The following is a 20,447-nucleotide window of genomic DNA, read 5'->3' on the forward strand; positions in this document are numbered from 1 at the left end:
ACAGATACTTTGGAGCCGGTTGTAGCCACGACTTTGGAGCCGGTCTGATTGTTGTTGTTGTTGTTATGGAGATGATGTTGTTGATGAGAGATTAAGAGGGTCTGGGGATGTTTATGAGATTCAGATGGATTCGAGATGATGATGAGATCCGAACGTTCTTATTGTTGTTGTTGTTATTATTATTATTTATCTAATTACTAAATTACCCTTGCCATCGAACGGCCAACAAATAATCAACTAACGACAGGCACATATCACTCAATTTGAGAATGGAACATGTTTAATGCCCCTACCCATAAAGCATAGGGGCACAAATCATAATTTTATCTTAAGGAAATTCAGTTGAATTTCGAATTGAGAATATATGGCATTCTGAAACTTTTTATTCACAAAATACTAAGCTAAATTTTAATGTTTAATTACTAAACTAGTAGATAAAGATTGATTGAAATATGACTACAAAATCTTAATTATAAAGAAAAACAAAGCTAAAATGTTGCTTCAAACAATTTTTAGATGACCCTCTGATTTTTCCATTTTAAATAGATTATCTTTTGAACTATCGTTAAGCCTTTTCATTATGAAGTCCAGATTATAATTAAGAGAATAACTTGAAGTATATGAATTCAAGATTAAGGGGGAATCTAGACTTATATTAACCAACTGATATCTCTAAGAGACACATTGGTTGGGTCACTCCTATTTGGATTATCATTGTACTCCTTAGTGTTGATATCTCTAAGCCATTGCTGTTGCTGCTGCTTTGCACGCCTCTTGTGGGGTTACCGGTTGACTACAAATAACAGGGAGAAGGAATTGTTAAACTGAAACAGGTCAAAATGTACCAGATTAAATTGAAACGGGTTGAAAGGCAGCAATTTAAATTGAAAAAGGTCAAAATGCACCAAATTAAACTGAAACTAGTCAAAATGTATCAATTTAAATTGAAACAGGCCGAAATGTACCGAGTTAAATTGAAACGAGTCAAAATGTATCAATTTAAGCTGAAACGGGTCAAAAAGTAGCAAATGAAGTTGAAATTGAGCCGTTACCATTGTTACTGGGAGTGGGTAAAAGATGCATTAAATGTCCTACAATGGCAAGCAGCATAGGCAATTGTATCTTCTTTATGTGTCCATACTCGTAGCATTAACAGGCAACAGCAGGCTGATAAAGAGTGGCTTGAAATTATTTAATAAAATTGGTGTAACAACATGAAAACTTCATATCTGTATATGTATATTATATTTTATATAACTAAACCATATTATAACATCTCTACTACTCCAGAAAACTTCTCAGATTACATTCATATTGTTTTGTTAACTCACAAACATTCAAATTTATATTTCATCACTCAACACTTATTCGGTATACAACTGTAAATCAAACACTTGCGGGAACAATACATGTCTTACAATTCACTTAAGAAGATACACTTCAGTTTCACTATTGTGGCAATGGGATATCAGCAAGATCTTCTCTATAAGGAACACTCGTCAAATTCCTGTTTCTATCAACACCAAATTGTCCGCTTTCCAAGCTAACTTGCGCGTTAGGGCTAACTTTTTCGGGTTCAATGAATGTGGTAACACGGTCTTTTCGAAACATAAGGTAGATTACTGAGAGAATGTAGACGGCCATGGCAGGAAACACTAATATCCCGATGAAGACATTTGCAACTTTTGGCAAACTATTATCAATTATCCAACCGACAAACGCTGTGATCAAGTAGTAAATGTTGATACAGATGATCGCAAGTCCTAGTACCCATGAGAAGACAATGATCTGTACAAGGAAAAAAAACATGAATATATGTTACATCCACGTCAGTTACTTGAAAATGTGGTAAATACAAGATCATAACTCACAATCATCGAGTTTATGTAAGGTCCCATTTTGGTGGCTGAGCTGCTGAATTTGAGTAGTGGAATGAGTGCAAATGGAAGCTCGAATGACAGTATCATCTGCAAAATGTCGGTCATTAAAACCAGTTTTTAAGAAAGATTGAGATGTATATAAAGCTTAAGATTGAAATACAGACCGATGCTATGACAATAAGTCTTCCAGCTCCAGCTGATCCACCAATTATTGAGACTATTAGACTTGGTGTAATGGCAATGCACCTTGTCATTAAGTTCCTGAGCCACTTCCTCATCTTTAAGTCCAAGAAACCCTGTGATAACAAGTATTACACTGTTAACTTTTATTGTTAACATGAAATATTGGAGCTCTAAGTTGAAATATGGGCCGGGTTCTCATATTATTAAGAATAATAATGTTACTTCTAGAGAACTCTCTTCTAACCAACCTGCATTATAAATTGACCAGCGTAGGTGCCTGTGATGGTTGAACTCTGGCCAGAAGCTAACAGTGCAATTCCATATAGTGTGGAGCTAGATTTTCCCAGAACATTCTGTACATTTAGTAAAAGTAGGGTTATAAGTCTTCTCTCAAAGCTCTAACAAGATGTAACTTATATGTAACTGATATCATATCAGACGCGTACTTTTAAAAGAAATGAAGCTGAGTTAAGGTTAAGATCACTGCAACGATCCATTTCGTCACTGGGTAGGTTTTTGGCTGAGCAAACAGTGCCAGAAACCGAAATCATTGAGACATTGATCAAAAATGCTACAAAGAGAGCAATACCACTCTCAATCAGAAAGTATCTGCATGCATCCTGCAATCAGAAAAACCATCATTCAAAACATTAGATCATACGAAATAAATTTTCAACATATGTTTTTTCAAACATTTTTAGTTGGAAGGACTAACATTGATGCCGCGAACTGAATTCGGTATCTTCCGAGAAAGAACAAGAGCCGAATGAAGAAAGAGGTTATGCCTATTAAAGTGAAGAAATTGGTGTTAAGATAAAATAGACCCGAGATTTAAATATTCCCAAATATGTAAAATTATCTGAGTTTTTTTGGCAACGGGATCATACGGCATAACAAGGGCGCCAAGTAGAGCGATGGCATCGCCAGTGGCCCCATGGCCACTAAGTTTAGGAATAAACATTCCCTTTAGCACATCACCTGCTGGTGGCCTCACATAGCTCATTTCACCAAAGAAACAACCAGCCATTACAAAAACAAGAATGGCTATCAGTATTTCAAGCTTCCTCACCTACATATGTTAAATTAAATAGTTAGTTAAGATCAACTTTTCTTGAAATGCAAATTCCACGTACACTATATTCTCCTGTTATGTCTTTAATATTAATTTGAATGTGCCGATTTCGCTAATGAATAATTAACAATTATAGTGATAATGTAATCATGAGTCCACAGATGTATATAAACATCTTTCCACTTCTGCAAAGGATTTGGAAGTTTGGTGGCAATATTCGCGCTTTGAGACAGTTTTTACTTACACCATATTTTTGAAGGCCGAGGAGGAGGAGGGTGCTGAGACCAGTGAGAAGAACTCCAACCCAAACTGGAATCTTGAATAAGATATTCAGTCCAAAAGCCGTCCCAATCACTGTAAGCGTCAAGAGATTGATCATTAATTTTTATAGAGGAAGTAAACTAATTGAACACATGGATATGTTTTAATAATATCATGCCTTCTGGAATATCTGCTGCAATGACCGAAATCTCAGCTAGCAGCCACAAGCAATATTTAACAAAAATGGGATATTCAGCCTTGCATAACTCTGATAAATGTTTCCCTGAATAGAAAGTCACTATGTTTTAGATATTTGCTATTAATCATCAAATATATAAATAATTCATATGATAAATCCAGAATCTTACCTGTGCTCACGCCAAGATTGGCTGCTAGAGATTGAATCACAAGTGCGAAGATTAACCCGATCAAAATGATCCAAAGCAGCTGAAATGATACAATCACTTGATGATTAAAACCGCATGCATGCCTAATTACTTAACTATACAATGGTTGCTCCTGGCATGAACGTTTACCTCGTATCGATGGTTCGCTCCTGCTTGTAAATCAGTTTCCACTGCAAACATAACATTGATAAGTCATGAGAATCAAATTAGACATAACGGATATATGAAAGATCAGGACTTACTGTTGCCAGGATCAAGATAAGCCAATGAAACTAGGAAACCCGGGCCGACAAATGAGATAAATTTTTTCCATCCAGGCTTCTGATTTTCATCAATCACAAATAAATCAAGATAGTTGCAAACTGAAGAAAATAAACATGAATAATGGGTGGTGGGAAACCTGCTCATTGTTCATGTGTTTCTGATCATAGTCTTTAGTGTTAGGAATAGAAGGAACATCACCCAGATCAATAGCTGAAATACGGTTGCTCCCTCCGGAAACTCGTGGTTCGTGTTGCAGGCTTGCCATCTCTATATATATTTTGGTGTCTATGGAGTATGATATATATATATATATATATATATATATGATACCAAGCTGATGAGTGATGAGTGTGCTTTCACTCAAAGACGTCTCATATACACTTGAGTTTCACAGATAAAAACTACCTTAGTTTTGAATTCCAATAATTGCTTCTAAATTTAGAACTTGCATGATTTTAAAGAAATGGCAATGCCGTTTGGAAACATTAATATACAAAATAAATGTATTGGGCATCTAATGACACAACAATCAAAACAACCGAAGTCTCTTTCAACAGAACCAAGCTGTGTTTTTTTATATACTAATTAAAGAAGGAGTCAACAATGGATATGCACTTATGAATACTAATTTAATGTTACTAGAATATTAAAGTTTAGTAATTAAATTATTTAAATAAGTTTTGAAGATTAGGATCCCTTTTTGTATGTTAACTAATCATCTAACATGTTCAATACACAAATTGTGTTTGCGTTTCACATATTAACTTTCTCACGGATCCTATTGAAGGGAGGTCTATTTTACGACCAGCTGATATTCTTGTGTTCGGGTGGGCAGGGGGGAAACACGCCTGTGTGGATCTTACAGGAGTGTCTCCTCTTGTTGGGCTCAGGGACCGTGGGTTTGTTGTGGGTCAGGCTGCGTTGAAGGCTGAATCGGGCAAAGTTGTTAAACACGAGAAAGCTTGTTTAGATAATCAACATGTCTTTCTACCATTTGCCTTTGATACATTTGGTTTTCTGGCTCCAGAGGCTGTGAAATTTTTGAGTAGGGTTCAGCGCGTCGTACACGGAACCTCTTCAGCTTCTAGGTCCCAAAGCTTCGTTTTTAGCAGGATTGGCTTTGCTGTTCAAAAGGGGGTTGCGGCGCAGCTTGTTGCCCGTTTGCCTGCCACTTTATTGTAATCGTTTTATAGTAAATTATATAAAACTTTTATTAATCCAAAAAAAATATATATACATTTTTTTTGTTTGGAGACAACCTCTTTAGAAGTGAGAACAAGCTTTTAAGAAACAAACTACTCTTTGAGAGCGAAGCCACTCTATAACTACAGAGGTATCTTTTAAAGTTAATATTGTGTAGAAATGTACTAATTGGCGAGCTTCCGGAATAGTCGGAGCCATACCCAACCAAAAAATGATGTTATCCATACACATTTCAAGTAATAGTAAATAATTCGTGTGATATTTATTTTTTAATCTTAAATATTGAAAAGTAAATAAAAAAAAGGGTATGATGATCATCTATTAGAGGGAAGGAGGAGTGGCGGTGCGGTTTTAGGCTAAAACTAAACCGATAATCAAATTTTCAGTTTTTTGTTCTTTCATACTGTTTTGTTTTGTTTTGTTTTATTTTGTTTTTTTTATTTTTGGGTTCAATTAAAATTAATTAGTTAATAACAATAATCTGGCTTTTATTAAATCTTTTGAGCTTTCTTCTATACAAAATAGGGACAAATACAATTAACGTGCTAAACGTGATAATCAAGTAGAGTAATTATATATACAAGTAGAGTAATTATGTAATTATATCATAGTATATATAATTATTCTACTTGATTTTTGAAGAAACGTGGATCGACTCACTGTAGACGATCTACTTTCCTCGGGTGTGATTATACTATTTCACCGATGGTTTTCTTGGATCTGTGTTCTTCCACCTACAAAATGAACAGCACCGTCAACTTACCCCTCAGAAAGGGACAGAGGGGTCCTCTTTGGGGTAACCATCCGGTGTGAGAATAAGTATTTGTGGGAGAAGATAATAATATCTCAGTAAGGAAATCTGAAGAGTATTGCTTAATAGCTGAATACCCTGTAATTGGATGTGATTGGATGTGTTACTTGCTGTAACTTTCTGTGATTGAATGTAATTGAATATGATTGAATGTCTCTCCTTGTGGAGTTGATGCTGTATTTATAGTGCTAGGGTTTCCACTGATTGGGCTCAGCCTTGTTGGCCTCCTCCAATTGCTCTGCGCCACGTGTCCTCTGAGACACCTGGTGCTTTCTCATTGGTTATAATCACGTGGTAGCACATGGGTTATGCTGAGTTGTCCACCTTTCATTTGGCAGCTGTCAAAATCAGCATATTCTTACTCCTTAAAAAGATACCTTCTGGAAGGTTGTCTGACGTGCACAATCAAGGTTGCCCTAATCCTGATTTGGATAAGGGCGAGGTTGATTATGTGCATGTATGATATGCGCCTATCCTGAGGATGCGCGAGGTCTTCTCTTTATTCTCACGCGCAGATGTTTCATGCGCAGATGTGATATGTACAAGCATGTGATATGCGCCACGCACGGATGCGCCACGCGCAGATGTGATGTGCGTGAGCATATGTGATGCGTGAGCATATGTGATGCCTGAGCATATGTGATGCCTGAGCATATGTGATATGCGTGAGCATATGTGATGCCTGAGCATGTGATGCATGAGCATATGTGATGCATGAGCATGTGATGCATGCGCCATGCGCATAGGTTTTGGCTTTGTGCCTTCATAAAGTCTTGATTTCAAGCCTCTTGTCTATATCTTGTGGGTTGACCCGCCTGGCTCGGTGTTGAGGCGGGTACATACCTCTTCAAGCCCCCCCAGTCTAATGTGTGTCTTGTCTCGCGCGAGCGAGGTAAGATAGATATTAGACTTAATAGTTTGCTCTTTTAGTAGGGGTTTGTCTTTTTCTTCTTATTATTCATCGTTGCGCGAAATTCTATCCTTTTGTTTGAAAACGAATCGTCCCTATACGTGGTTGGTTGTTGCTGACATGCGTCAGTGATGGAGACGTGTCAGACCTTTCGTGTGCTCGAGGTGCTACAGTTGCCTTTCGTGTCCCCTCAAATAGTGTCAGGGACACGTGTCGCGCTCGCGTTGGTCTGTTCGTGCGAGTGGTGGCGCGTGAACTCTGGCAGCAGCTGTACAGTTTCTTTTCGTGTCCCCTCACACAGTGTCATGTACACGTGTCGCGCTCCCGTTGGCTTACACCTGCGAGTGGGGGCGCGTGAAGTCCGATCAGCACCAATTTTTCTCTCTCCTGGGCCTATAAAAGCCAGCCCTTAGAGTTTTTTATCCTTCATCTTCTTGTTTATTATTCAGAGCTCTTTTCTTTCTTTCCTTGTCTTCCGATTACCTTTGTTCTGCTTCCAAATATCTGTTCTTCAGAAGCAACCTTTGTTCGTTGTCACAGTTGTATGTCTGATAGCTCAGACAACACAATCTCCCCCATCCATTGCCGTAGAAAATCGTTAGTAATGTCTACATTGAAGAAGACCGGCAAGGGAAAGAAGGCTGCTGAGGTCTCATCGGAGGAGGTAGGGAGGACCAAGGCCGTGAAGAGGTGGAATGAAATCCCCTGCAAACTGAGGCAGGCTGATCTTGACAGCCTTATCGCCTCTCAGGGTTTTCTCCCTGTGTTTGGCTGCATGTTGCCTGTGGCCGGGCAAACGGCGGCGGACCCGCCTGCCGGCTATATATCCCTTTATAGCCATTTTTTCACCCACTGCAACCTTCGTCTCCCGATGACAAGGTTTGTGGGTGCGGTGCTTAGGTTTTATGGGATTCATATATCCCAAGTCCATCCGTTTGGACTCGTGCTCATGACTCACTTTGAGTTCATGTGCAAATCTCAGCGCGAGGAGCCCACCCCTCGGCGCTTTCAGTTTTTTTACAAGCCCAAGATCCAAGATTCTTGGTTCTCCTTCATTCCTCGCAGTCAGAAGGTGAAGTGCTCCACTGTTTCATTCAAGAGCCTTCATGACTGGTCTGAGAGGTTTTTTTACATCAGGGCTGGTGTGATCCCCATCCGCATGACGATGCGCGCGATTTCTTCTGCGCCTGCGGATGTGGGTGTCCTCAAGAACCCAACTGGCGCCTGGGTTAATAAGTTGACCGCTGAACCATCCCCCGCCAAGAACATTTGTGAGGAGGCGCTGGTGGGGGTTGGTATGAGCAGGAGGTGGGCGGACAGCGCGACTGAGCCCGTTATCCAAGTCGACGGCTTGTGTAAGTTTATCTCATTGCTTTACTTCTGCGCGAATATAATTCTTTTTGCTGATATCATTTGACTTGTTTTGTGCAGTCACCAAGGAGTATATCCACGCCGCATATGATGAGCATATGGAGGGTGGCTCCGTCGCGCTCGGCGCTGGGGAGGTTGGTTTCCCCGATCGCTTTGATGACAAGTTCATCCCTGTTGATCTGAAAGGAGGTTCCAGGAGGACCGCGCTCTGAAAGGAGGTTCCAGGAGGACCGCGCTCGCGACGACTTGCTCAACGATCATATGTTTGCTGGGTCGGCCTTCTTTGCTGCCTCCCAAGAGCTTCGCAATGATTACGTAAAAGTACGTGATGCTCTTGCGGAAGCCAAGCAAGAGGCTAAGGTGTCTGCTTGGCATCTTTCTGATGCTCGCGAGAGAGCTGAGAAGCTCCAAGCAGAGCTCAGTGAGAACAGAGCAAGTGCCAACAGCGCCTTCGTGAAGCGCGGTCATGAGCTTCAGGCTGCGCGGGAGAAGCTGCAGGCGGCGGAGGCGGACGCGGCCAAGTACGCGCGCAGAGCGCGCGACTTGGAGCTGGAGGCGGAGGCGCGTGACCAAGCTCTTGTCCAGTCTATCACTGAAAAATCATCACTGGAGAGTGAGGTTGCGCGCCTGAAGAAGGAACTGGCGTCCGCGCAAGCCGAGAAGGATGAAGCCTTGGCGATGGCAGCGTCTAGCCAGGAAGCACTTGATTCTGCGCGGGCGGAAAAGGAAGAAGCCTTGGCGGCAGCAGCGTCCGACAAAGAGGAGCTAAAAAAGACTAAGGAAACTGTTGAGTTGTTAAACTCTCAGGTTCCTGCCCTCGAGACGACTGTTTCTTCTCTCGCGCAGGATCGCCAATGTCTAGTCTCACAGGGCATGACTCGCTGCGCTTATGCGATGAAATATTCAGATGAGTTTCAGGCCCTTGTGATGGATTGCAACGCTTCCGCGCGCTTGGTTGGTCGAGCTGAAGGGTTTAAGGATGGCTATGAATATGGGATGCTGAAGAAGAACCCATCCGAATACCCTTATCAGAGCGACGTTGCCTGCGCGGACATGGCCGCGATGGGGGAGAAGTATTTGAATACTCCCATTCCCATCCTTGGGCAGGTATTTTAACTTTAATGAGATTACTTTGATTTATTTTCCAAGTATTTTTTCTCATATTTTTCCTTATGACTTGCAGATATCTGCGCTTGCTGACCAGCCCGATCTTGGCGTGCTAAAGAATTTACTTGACGAGTGCGAAGGGGCTGGCAGCGGCGATGATGGCGCGGGGAATACTGCTCCTGCTAGCGGCTCTGGCGTGGCCAAAGGATCCGCTCCTGACACTGTTGTGCTAGAAGACTCCATTCAAGATGAACAACTTGACTATGGTCAGTTTGGAGATGATGAGGAGCAGGCTGCGCCAGATGCTGAGGGCGATGATGAGGATGATGAAGAGGCTGATGTCAACGTGGAGACTTGAGAAGCCCTTCATGTTTTTTTTTTTATTTGTAGTTTGTATCTCATCTTGTAAACTTAGAAATTTCAATGCTTTGGAATGAAATTTTGTTTTTCCCTTCTTCGAATCTTGCGCATTCCCATTCATCTCTTTATATCGCATGTTTGCTTGTTGAATATAAGATATGCTTGCACGTTGGAATAAGAACAAGGTTGTAAGGAATTTATTGTACTTAACCCTTGTCATATTGTAAGTGATTCTGCCATATCTTGATTATGTTAACACGTGTGTTGGCGTTTTCATTATTCCTCTTTTGCGCGACGTTATCGCGCATGGAATTATGAGTTTTTTAGCCTTTACGTGTCAATATGTGTTACTCAGATATCCATTACAATTTCATGCGCGACCTCGACCTGAGACCTTAACAACTATGTTTTGGCATTCGCTTTGCCTTAGTTGTGCTTAGGTATTTTTATGGTCAGTCTGCGCAGCATGTAGGATGGATGTTGTGAGTGATTTGAGCTAAGGCTCACATTATTGGGCTAAGGCCCTGAGCTAAGGCTCATAATTTTGGGCTAAGGCCCTGACGTTTTAGAGTTAAGACTCGTTAACGCGTTTGCGCATGTATGTTTTACTTCGTTTTATTTTGTTTTGATGTCAATACAGTGTTGTCATATTGCTCAAAATTAATAAAGGGAAGTGTGAAACATGTATGCAAAAGGTAATAGAATTGGGCTAAGGCCCTGACGTTTTAGAGTTAAGACTCGTTAACGCGTTTGAGCTTGAAGCTCGCGCATGTATGTTTTACTTCATTTTTATTTCCTTTTGATGTCAATACAATGTTGTCATATTGCTCAAAACTAATAAAGGGAAGTGTGAAACATGTATGCAAAAGGTAATAGAATCCACATTAAGAAAAGATAGCGCGTATCATTATTCATAATGGCTTAAAAAGCCTTGATTACAAACTTGACATTTTTACATGAAACATTTTCTAAGCTGTGCCGCGTTCCATGCGCGCGGGATCTTCTTTCCATTCAAATCCTTTAAAGCGTATGCGCCTTTTCCCAATTCTTCCGATACTTGATAAGGTCCCTCCCAATTGGGGGACATTTTTCCCGGTGGTATCGCGCGGCTTGCTTCATTGTTTCGAAGGACAAAATCATTTTTCTTGAAGTGGCATTCTTTCACGCGCTGGTTGTAATATTTTTCCAGTTTTTTCTTGTATTTGGCTTCACTGATGATAGCCGCCTCTCTGCGCCCTTCAAGTAAGTTGAAATCCAACCTTCTTTCGCGCTCGTTATCAATCTTGCTCATCATGAGCACTCTATGGGATGGGCATCCAACTTCTGCTGGAATCATTGCCTCTGTTCCATAGGTTAGGCTGAACGGGGATTCGCCATTGCTGGTTTTGCTTAATGTCCTGTGTGCCCACAGGACATTAGGTAGCTCTTCGACCCAAGAATGGGATTCTCCCTCCAACCTTTTCTTCAGCCCATTTAACAAGCTTTGGTTCGCGCGTTCCACTTGTCCATTCCCCTGAGGGTGATAAACTGAAGTGAAAATTTGGTTGATGCGCAATTCCTTGAGCCAGCTGGATATCTTCTTGTCAGTGAATTGCTTGCCATTATCGCTCACAATTTCCATGGGCAAGCCAAAACGGCATATGATGTGGCTCCAGATAAACTGCTTCATCGCTTCGGATGTGATTTTTGCTAGTGGCTTGGCTTCAACCCATTTTGTAAAATAGTCTACTGCCACTACCAAAAATTTTACTCGCCCTGGCGCTTGCGGTAGGGGACCCACAATATCGATTGCCCATTTGTGGAAAGGCCATGCGGAGGTCACCGGAATCAAGTTGTTTTTTGGCCGCATGGTGTTTGGCGCATAGCTCTGACATGCTTTGCATTTTTGGATCTCTTTTAGAGCGTCCAAGTACATGCCAGGCCAATAGTAACCTGCGCTCATTGCCTTGGCAACCACCATGCGCGGGCCAGCATGTATTCCACAGATTCCTTCGTGTATCTCTCTGATCACATAGCTTGCTTCCTCAGCATCTAGGCATTTCATGAGCGGTCCAAGATAAGAGCGTCGATAAAGTGTACCATCAAGCAGTTCATAGTTTTGCGACTTGTGTCTTATCTTCCTCACCTGTGCGCGATCGTCTGGTACTTTTCCCTCCTTCAAGAATTCCATTATTGGAGTTATCCATGATGAAGGTGTTGTATGAGTTACAAGGACAGACTTCGCTACCACCGACGGGTTGCTCATTACCTCTACCCTGACATCTTTGCCAAAGTGATCGAAACTGGTTGACGCCATTTACTCAGCGCGTCTGCAGATTTGTTTTCACTGCGCGGAATATGAATGATTCTGAAGCAGTCAAATTGCTCGATGAGCTTTTTCGCCTGCTCTAGATACAGAGGCATGGTGTTCTCCTTGGCATCATAAAGGCCATTGACCTGTGCTGCTACCAAGTATGAATCAACATGGGCCTCTAGCTTTTTAACCCCGAATTTGTGCGCGATGCGCAGGCCAGCCAGCAGGGCTTCATACTCAGCCTCATTGTTGGTGCTCTTGAAGTCCAACCTGATGGCGTAAGTATATTCATGATTCTCTGGATCCACCAGTTTGAGGCCTGCGCCGGACCCTTCATTGTTTGAAGCTCCGTCAGTGAACAATCTCCAAACATTTTCTTCATCATTGGCTCGCGGAGGGTCTACCTCGCGCTGAGCCTCTTCAATTTTTCCTTCGGGGACTTCTGCAATGAAATCAGCCAAGACTTGTCCCTTTATTGCTGGACGGGGCTTATAGGAGATCGTGTGCTCTCCTAATTCCAGCGCCCACTTTGTCAGCCTTCCTGAGAGCGCGGGGCGCCGCAAGACTTGCTGGATGTTGTAACCAGTCAGAACTTCAATGGGATGACCATTGAAATATCTATGAAGCTTGCGCGATGCGTGTGTTAGTGATAAAACTAACTTTTCCATGATGGAGTAGCGCGTCTCAGGATCTGTCAGCACCCGACTCACATAGTATATTGGCGTTTGGATTCCCTTGCGATCCACCAATAATACTGCGCCGATGGCGCGCTCTCCTGCTGATAGGTATAATGTCAAAGTTTCACTAGGAAGTGGAGCTGTGAGCGCGGGCAGATTTATCAAACATTCTTTTATCTCCCTGAAAGCTTGCTCGGCCTCAGGAGTCCATTTGAATTGGCTTTTCTTTAAGCAATTCCTCAATGTGTTGACAAATTGGGTAGATTTGCTTGCATGGTTCGCTAGGAACCTGTTGATTGAAACCAATCTACCATTCAGCTTCTGGACCTCTTTCATGGTGGATGGCGAGGGCATGTCAAGGATGGCCTCCACCTTCTCAGGGTTCACCTTGAAACCATCCTTGGTGACCATTACACCTAGAAATTTTCCCTCTAGTACGCCGAAAGTACATTTGCTCGGATTGAGCTTCATGTTAACTTCCTTTAGGCGCCCAAGGGTTTCTTCGAAATCTTTGAGCATTTGCTTTTCCTCCCTGCTCTTGATCACCAAATCATCCACATAGACTTCTAGGTTTCTTCCGATTTGCTCGCTGAAAACGGCATCCATAAGTCTTTGGTAGGTGGCGCCCGCATTCTTCAAACCAAAGGGCATTTTTGTGTAGCAAAAAACACCCTTGTCGGTTCTAAATGCGGTCTTGTCCTCATCTTGTGGTGCCATTTGAATCTGGTGATAGCCTTTGTAGGCATCCAGGAAACATTTGAGCTTGAATGGCGCCACGGAGTCCACCTTTGCGTCGATGTTTGGGAGGGGGTAACAATCTTTTGGGCACGCTTTGTTGAGGTCTTTGAAGTCAATGCACATCCTCCACGACCCGTTACTTTTCTTTACCATCACAGGATTGGCTACCCACGTCTGGTATCGTATCGGGCGGATGATGTTTGCGCGCAGTAAATCCTGAACCTGCTCATTCATGGCCCTCGCTTTCTCATCCCCCATGACTCTCTTCTTTTGAGCAATTGGCTCTACAGACTTGAACGTGTTGAGAGAATGTTGTGCCAGGTCTCGCGGAACCCCAGTCATATCAGAGTGTTGCCACGCGAAGACCGACATATATGCTGTGAGCAACCTTTTCATTCTCAACCTCGTGTCGTCTGATATCGTAGCGCCAATTGTGATTTTTTGCTTCGGGAATTTCGGGTTGAGAATCCATTCCTCTGGCGCGTTTTCTGCCATTGGAATTTTCATTCTCCCCTCCCGCGGAGTATTTGTCACTGCGCACAAATGATCTCGGTATACAAAAGTTACACCTGTTGGTGTTGGGAACCCCAACGCGCCGTGCGCTGGCGACGGTATGGCGTTGAATTGGGCAATCGTTCCCCTACCCAAGATCATATTGTGGCAAGAAGTGGTGGGCAAGACCAAGAAGTTAACAACTTCGGCTCGCTTGTGTTTCTCATCCCCCATAGTTAGCTCAAATTGTATTTGACCTAGGGGATGAATGATTTTATTTGAAACACCAGAGATTGGTGCATTCACAATTTCAAGCCTTGCTTGGTCTACCGGATCCAGTTTCCTGAAACATTGCTCATACATGATGTCTGACTCGCTGCCAGTGTCTACCAGGACTTTTGACACTTCGTAATGAGCAATGTGTGTAGTGATGACCAGAGGACTGCTAATTGAAGGGCCTCCCCTGATTCTTGGGAAGATTACTTGTTGCTCGCGCCAATCTCCTTGGATTTGCGCGCTTCTTTTTCTTGATGTTTGCCCTTGCCTTCCTCCCTCGGCTACACAGATTCTTTTGTACTTTTTGCTGGCAGAGGCTCCTTCTGGTTGTTCATTTTCTGGTCTTGAGTTTTTTACCAGGTGAGCCAGCTTGCCTGATTTCACATCCTTTTCAATTGCATCATTCAAGTGGTGGCATGCATCAGTGTTGTGTCCTGTGGACTTGTGAAACTCACAGTACTTGCCACTGTCTGATGGTCCCTTGTAATGTAGTGGCTTGGGGCTTTTGAACTGGACATTCTCAGTGCTTAACACCTGTGAAGGCGTTTTAGTGAGGGGAGTCCATATTCTTGGCAGAGGTCTGTTAGGATCTCTGCCGCCCTCCCTCTTGTCACCCTCCCCGCGATTACGAACATCTTTTTGGGGCTGGGGTGAGCTTGGTTGCGCCTGCTTTTCTGCGGAAAAAACACTGGTTGGTTGCAACCTGGACCATACAGAGTTCTGTTTGCCCCTCTTTTCTTTGCTGCGCGGTGACTCAGCTTGATGCGCTCTTTCTCTTGCCCTATCTTGGGCAATTTGTTTTTCATTTCTCGCGAAGACTCGCGATGCTTCCATTAGTTTTGCCCAAGTGGTGGGCATGCCATCTCTGCTTACGAGAGCTCGGCGGAGTTGATCACTGCGCTCGCCTTGTATAAAGGCCACGCGCAGGAGTTGCTCCGTTATACCTCCGATTGCCAGAGACTCCTGATTGAAACGTGTTATGTAGTCTTCAATCGTTTCATCATTCCTGCGCACGCAGTGCATGATGTCATCAGGGTCGCGCGTGTGTCTGCGCTGCTGTACGAAGTGGGCTTGGAACTTTTCCAATAGTTCCTCAAACCCATCGATTTGCCCAGTCGGCAAGCTCTCGAACCAGACACGCGCCGCGCCCGTGAGGCAGCGAGCAAACATGTGACACCATGTTGGCATCGTCCAGCTCTCTAGGTTTCCCGTGTTGTAAAAACCTTGCAAGAAATCGTCTGGATCTGTTGTGCCGTCATATTTGCCCAAACCACTTGGCATCTTGGTTTTGTGCTGGATGGGAGCCTTCGCGATGCGCTCAGTGAACTTTGAATGTTTCACCAAGATGGCTGGTCTGTACGGTGTGGTTACGTCCACTTGCCCTCTAACTGGTGGGCTGTACGGTATGTGCAGATCCAGATCGGCTCTGGCTCCAGGCGCCATGTTCACAGGCGCGCGGAGCTGTGAGCCTCCTGCATGAGTATCTCGCGTCTTCCTCATGCTGTGCACTTCTTCATCACTGAACTCAGTGTGTGCAGTGTGAACAGAATGTCCTTCTTCCGGCGCGCGCGGCCTTTTGGTTCCATGAACAGTTTGCTTATCAAACGCTTGCCTTTGTGTTAAGTCGGCTAGCTTTTTCTGTTTGACCATCTCATTGTACTTGTCCATTAGACGCCGCTGCTCGTTTATGAGCCACTCTTTAGGATCATTTGTTTCATCTTCTGGACCCATTGGTCCTTTTTGTTTCGCGCCGGCAAGATTTTGTAACGTGAGATCGTCTGGAGGAGTTTCAGTCTGGCCGTGAGGAGTTGTGATGAAGGGACGGTTACTGGTGGTGCGCGTAGAATCACGCGGCCCCCTCAGAAACTGCTGTCCCTCATTAACATCCTCACGTTCAATATCCTCCAGAACTTGATCAACATTACGAACGCCAGAAACCATGGTGATTTTTTTTTTATATATAGATCTGATGAGATCTGATTTCCGTTGTAACAGTGGATGGCGCCAATGAAGAAACGTGGATCGACTCACTGGTAGACGATCTACTTTCCTCGGGTGTGATTATACTATTTCACCGATGGTTTTCTTGGATCTGTGTTCTTCCACCTATAAAATGAACAGCACCGTCAACTTACCCCTCAGAAAGGGACAGAGGGGTCCTCTTTGGGGTAACCCTCCGGTGTGAGAATAAGTATTTGTGGGAGAAGATAATAATATCTCAGTAAGGAAATCTGAAGAGTATTGCTTAATAGCTGAATACCCTGTAATTGGATGTGATTGGATGTGTTACTGGCTGTAACTGTCTGTGATTGAATGTAATTGAATATGATTGAATGTCTCTCCTTGTGGAGTTGATGCTGTATTTATAGTGCTAGGGTTTCCACTGATTGGGCTCAGCCTTGTTGGCCTCCTCCAATTGCTCTGCGCCACGTGTCCTCTGAGACACCTGGTGCTTTCTCATTGGTTATAATCACGTGGTAGCACATGGGTTATGCTGAGTTGTCCACCTTTCATTTGGCAGCTGTCAAAATCAGCATATTCTTACTCCTTAAAAAGATACCTTCTGAAAGGTTGTCTGACGTGCACAATCAAGGTTGCCCTAATCCTGATTTGGATAAGGGCGAGGTTGATTATGTGCATGTATGATATGCGCCTATCCTGAGGATGCGCGAGGTCTTCTCTTTATTCTCACGCGCAGATGTTTCATGCGCAGATGTGATATGTACAAGCATGTGATATGCGCCACGCGCGGATGCGCCACGCGCAGATGTGATGTGCGTGAGCATATGTGATGCGTGAGCATATGTGATGCCTGAGCATATGTGATGCCTGAGCATATGTGATATGCGTGAGCATATGTGATGCCTGAGCATGTGATGCATGAGCATATGTGATGCATGAGCATGTGATGCATGCGCCATGCGCATAGGTTTTGGCTTTGTGCCTTCATAAAGTCTTGATTTCAAGCCTCTTGTCTATATCTTGTGGGTTGACCCGCCTGGCTCGGTGTTGAGGCGGGTACATACCTCTTCAATTTTCATGTTTAGCTCGTTAATTTTATTTGTATTTGATTCAAACCCTACCAAAATAAGTAACAATGTTTTGTTAGCCATTTAATTGTAACTCTTGACAGCAGTTATAGAAAATCCGATCGTTAAACATTTAAAACCACTTATTAAAACCATTTAAATTTTAAATGCAACAACATTACGGTAAAAATGATTCAAGAAATGACATTTGAAATTGTAAGGATTTTAGTAAAGGCTTCAAATTTAGTATTCATTTAAAAAATAAATAAATTAGTTCATTAAAACACAATAAAAATACATATATTATTAGTTGGGACAGGTTTAACTTTATTATTATTTTGGAGTTTTAAAACTCTATTGGTATTAAAATATTTGTTACTTATAATGGAAAAGAATGTTTTAAAATATTGTGTTGCAAGTGGTATGTTTCACGCCATTTTCTGGCACGGGTTCGGTTTTCTTTTCTTTTTTTTTTCCTCTTTTTTTATCTCTACGTTGTTTCATGCCGCTTACTCCTCTTATTATTTTAATTATTTTATTGACCTAATGGAGTATCTCTTCTTAGGCTTAGTGAAACTGGGTTTGTTGTTAGGTAGATTGTATTGTAGGCGAAATCAGAAAAAATTGCTAAGCATGAGAAAACATGTGTCGAGAATCAACATGTTTTCATTCCTTTTGTTTTTGATACATCTGGGTCCCTTGCCCCTGAAGCTATTACGTTTCTTAAAAGAGTTCAGCTGGTCGTGCACAGTAACTTATCGACGCCAAAGAACTGTAACTTTGTTTTCAGTATGATCGGATTTGCCATTCAAAAGGGGCGGCGTCGCAGCTTGTTGCCCGCTTATCCACCTCTATATTGTAATATTGAATCATTTTATTTAATATATGAATGCCATGTTCTATATATATGTATATATATATATAATTTTATCTTTTGATATATTAGTACTCTAAAAAAGTTATAAAAAAAATCCACATAGTATAAGACAATATCAATCAATGGTAATGTTAAAATACAAAGGTAGACTAAAATGAGAAGTGTAAGAAGAATTTGTGATCACACAAAAAAACCTTTAAAAAACAATAAAAAATCATAACTCAAAACATAAATAAAAAACGAAAAAATTTAAAAAAAAACAAATTATTTCCTCCGTCTTTCCCGTTCCAAAAAAAACAAAAAAATGACAAAAATACACAATGCCGATAAAAAAACACAATGATGAAAATTAACAAAAGACACAATTATAAATAAAAAAAAGACACATAAATCACAAAATATAACACAATGCTGAACAAAATATACACAATGTTGAGTAATATAACACAATATCAAAAGAAAAAGACACAATCAACGACGAAAATAAACAAAAAACACATTGATAAACAAAAAGACACAATGATTTTTTTTCCTCAACATTGTGTCTTTTTTTTTAACCGGAAAGACGGGAGAAACATTATTGTTTTTTTCACTTGTTTTATTTATTTATTTATTTGTTTGAGTTAAGATTTTTTTTTAATTTTTTAGAGGTTTTTTTATGGCCACAAATCCTTCTTATTTTTGTTCCCCTTTGTAGAATAACCTAACCCTAACTATTAACCAAATACTTAGTTTCAAAATTTTAACGCAAAATACCTTTCAAAACGTTATAAACTAAATGGGCCAGCATGTAAACCCGTTAAATTACTTAAAAACACACAACCACTGATTTAACCAGATGTGTTTGTATAATTAGCTCTAAAGTAATCTTAGCCCATTCGTATTGAATTCGAAACTAAGCTTTTTATATTAGCTAGGTTAGCGTCATAATTACCTATTATGTCATATTCATCTATTTTATGATTCTGCTTTCATATCAGCTCTAAAATGGTCTGAACAATGTTATAATGTCATGTTCATTTATTTTATGACTATGCTTGATATTTGTTTGTGCATGTGTTGTTTGTATCTGTTGTGAGCCATTTTGGCTCCTAACGAGTGGTATTAGAGCTTTAATCAGACTTTGAGTATTGTTCGATCTTCCCTATGTTCTTCAAAGTGTTGATTAAGGGTTTCGATCAGTATAAGTTCGAGTTCCTTGGCTCGTTATGCATATAAAACACACTGAAGAGATGATATGCTGAAGGTTGGTCCAAATTGTTTCGAATTTTCAAGATCATCGATTGGGGTTCACAATCGGCTGTTAGTCCCTCCAGTTAGGGTTTGTGTTAAGTTCGTATTTTACTATTTATTGATTAGACGTATTCGAAGGAACCATGTTTTGTGAAGAACATTATTTTGGGTTAGATTTGTCTACAGATTGATAAGTTCACTATTCTAATTTCGTTAGTAGAAGTTGCAAATTTAAGCCTTTTATGTCAAAAAGACTTAGATGTAATACTAGGGTGGATATAGGACAAACTGAACAACCTATTTAGAAATCAAAGGGCAAGAATGGCGGCTATTACATTGAATTTGAAGATGTGCGTTGCTTTCAACATCATGAAGGAAACCACGGGTCGTAACGAAAAGTCATATGTGTCTAATATGTTTGAGAAACTGTCCCCGGCTAGTAAGGTATTATTGATGAATGAGTTTTTTTAGGACAAAGATGAAGGAAGTGATCTTAGTGACGAATCACATTAATAATCTATTTTTTCAAATCTTTCTAGGTTAAGTTATGTGGGAATTAAAATTCAAACCATTCAAAATATGGTGAATTGTTTATCGAAGCATAGATTTTGTTTCTGAAACAATAGTTTAAACCTTAATCAACCTTAATGTTTAGATAATGACTTAATTAATCTAATATGACATAATAGAGTATTAGTTTATCATTGATGCTATATATCACACACATGTCCCTTAACTAAAGTTTATTGATTATCATTAGTCACAATTAACCGACAAAGTATTAATCAAGACTACACACTCAAGATCGAAGTTAGAAAATTAACAAGTCCGATTCTACAAAGTGTTATATGAAGATCACTACATCAATATGAAGATGAACAAATCACAAGACTAATCTATTAATGATTAATTAACAACTTAGTCAAATTAGGTTGTTATTTTTATAAACTTAGGATAGGTTTATAAAAATATATTTATGCATTATTGGCTAAATATATATTAT

At 41.2% G+C, this 20,447-nt stretch overlaps 1 pseudogene across 1 annotated transcript; it reads right to left on the minus strand.

The window, feature by feature from the left end:
- Nucleotides 1-678: 678 nt before the first annotated feature.
- LOC143590012 (metal transporter Nramp7.2-like) lies at nucleotides 679-4,346 on the minus strand (annotated as a pseudogene). The gene is made up of 12 exons (XR_013145389.1): nucleotides 4,204-4,346; nucleotides 4,046-4,124; nucleotides 3,933-3,973; nucleotides 3,765-3,843; nucleotides 3,380-3,679; nucleotides 2,951-3,132; nucleotides 2,779-2,848; nucleotides 2,510-2,683; nucleotides 2,312-2,416; nucleotides 2,045-2,176; nucleotides 1,872-1,967; nucleotides 679-1,788 (listed from the first exon to the last, which is right to left on the minus strand). The product of XR_013145389.1 is annotated as a metal transporter Nramp7.2-like (transcript).
- Between the last annotated feature and the right edge of the window lie 16,101 nt (nucleotides 4,347-20,447).

Source organism: Bidens hawaiensis, unplaced genomic scaffold (genome assembly GCF_021521415.1).
Source record: "Bidens hawaiensis isolate Kalapana, Puna unplaced genomic scaffold, B.hawaiensis_p1.1 tig00038090_1, whole genome shotgun sequence".
Classification (NCBI taxonomy): Eukaryota; Viridiplantae; Streptophyta; class Magnoliopsida; order Asterales; family Asteraceae; genus Bidens; species Bidens hawaiensis.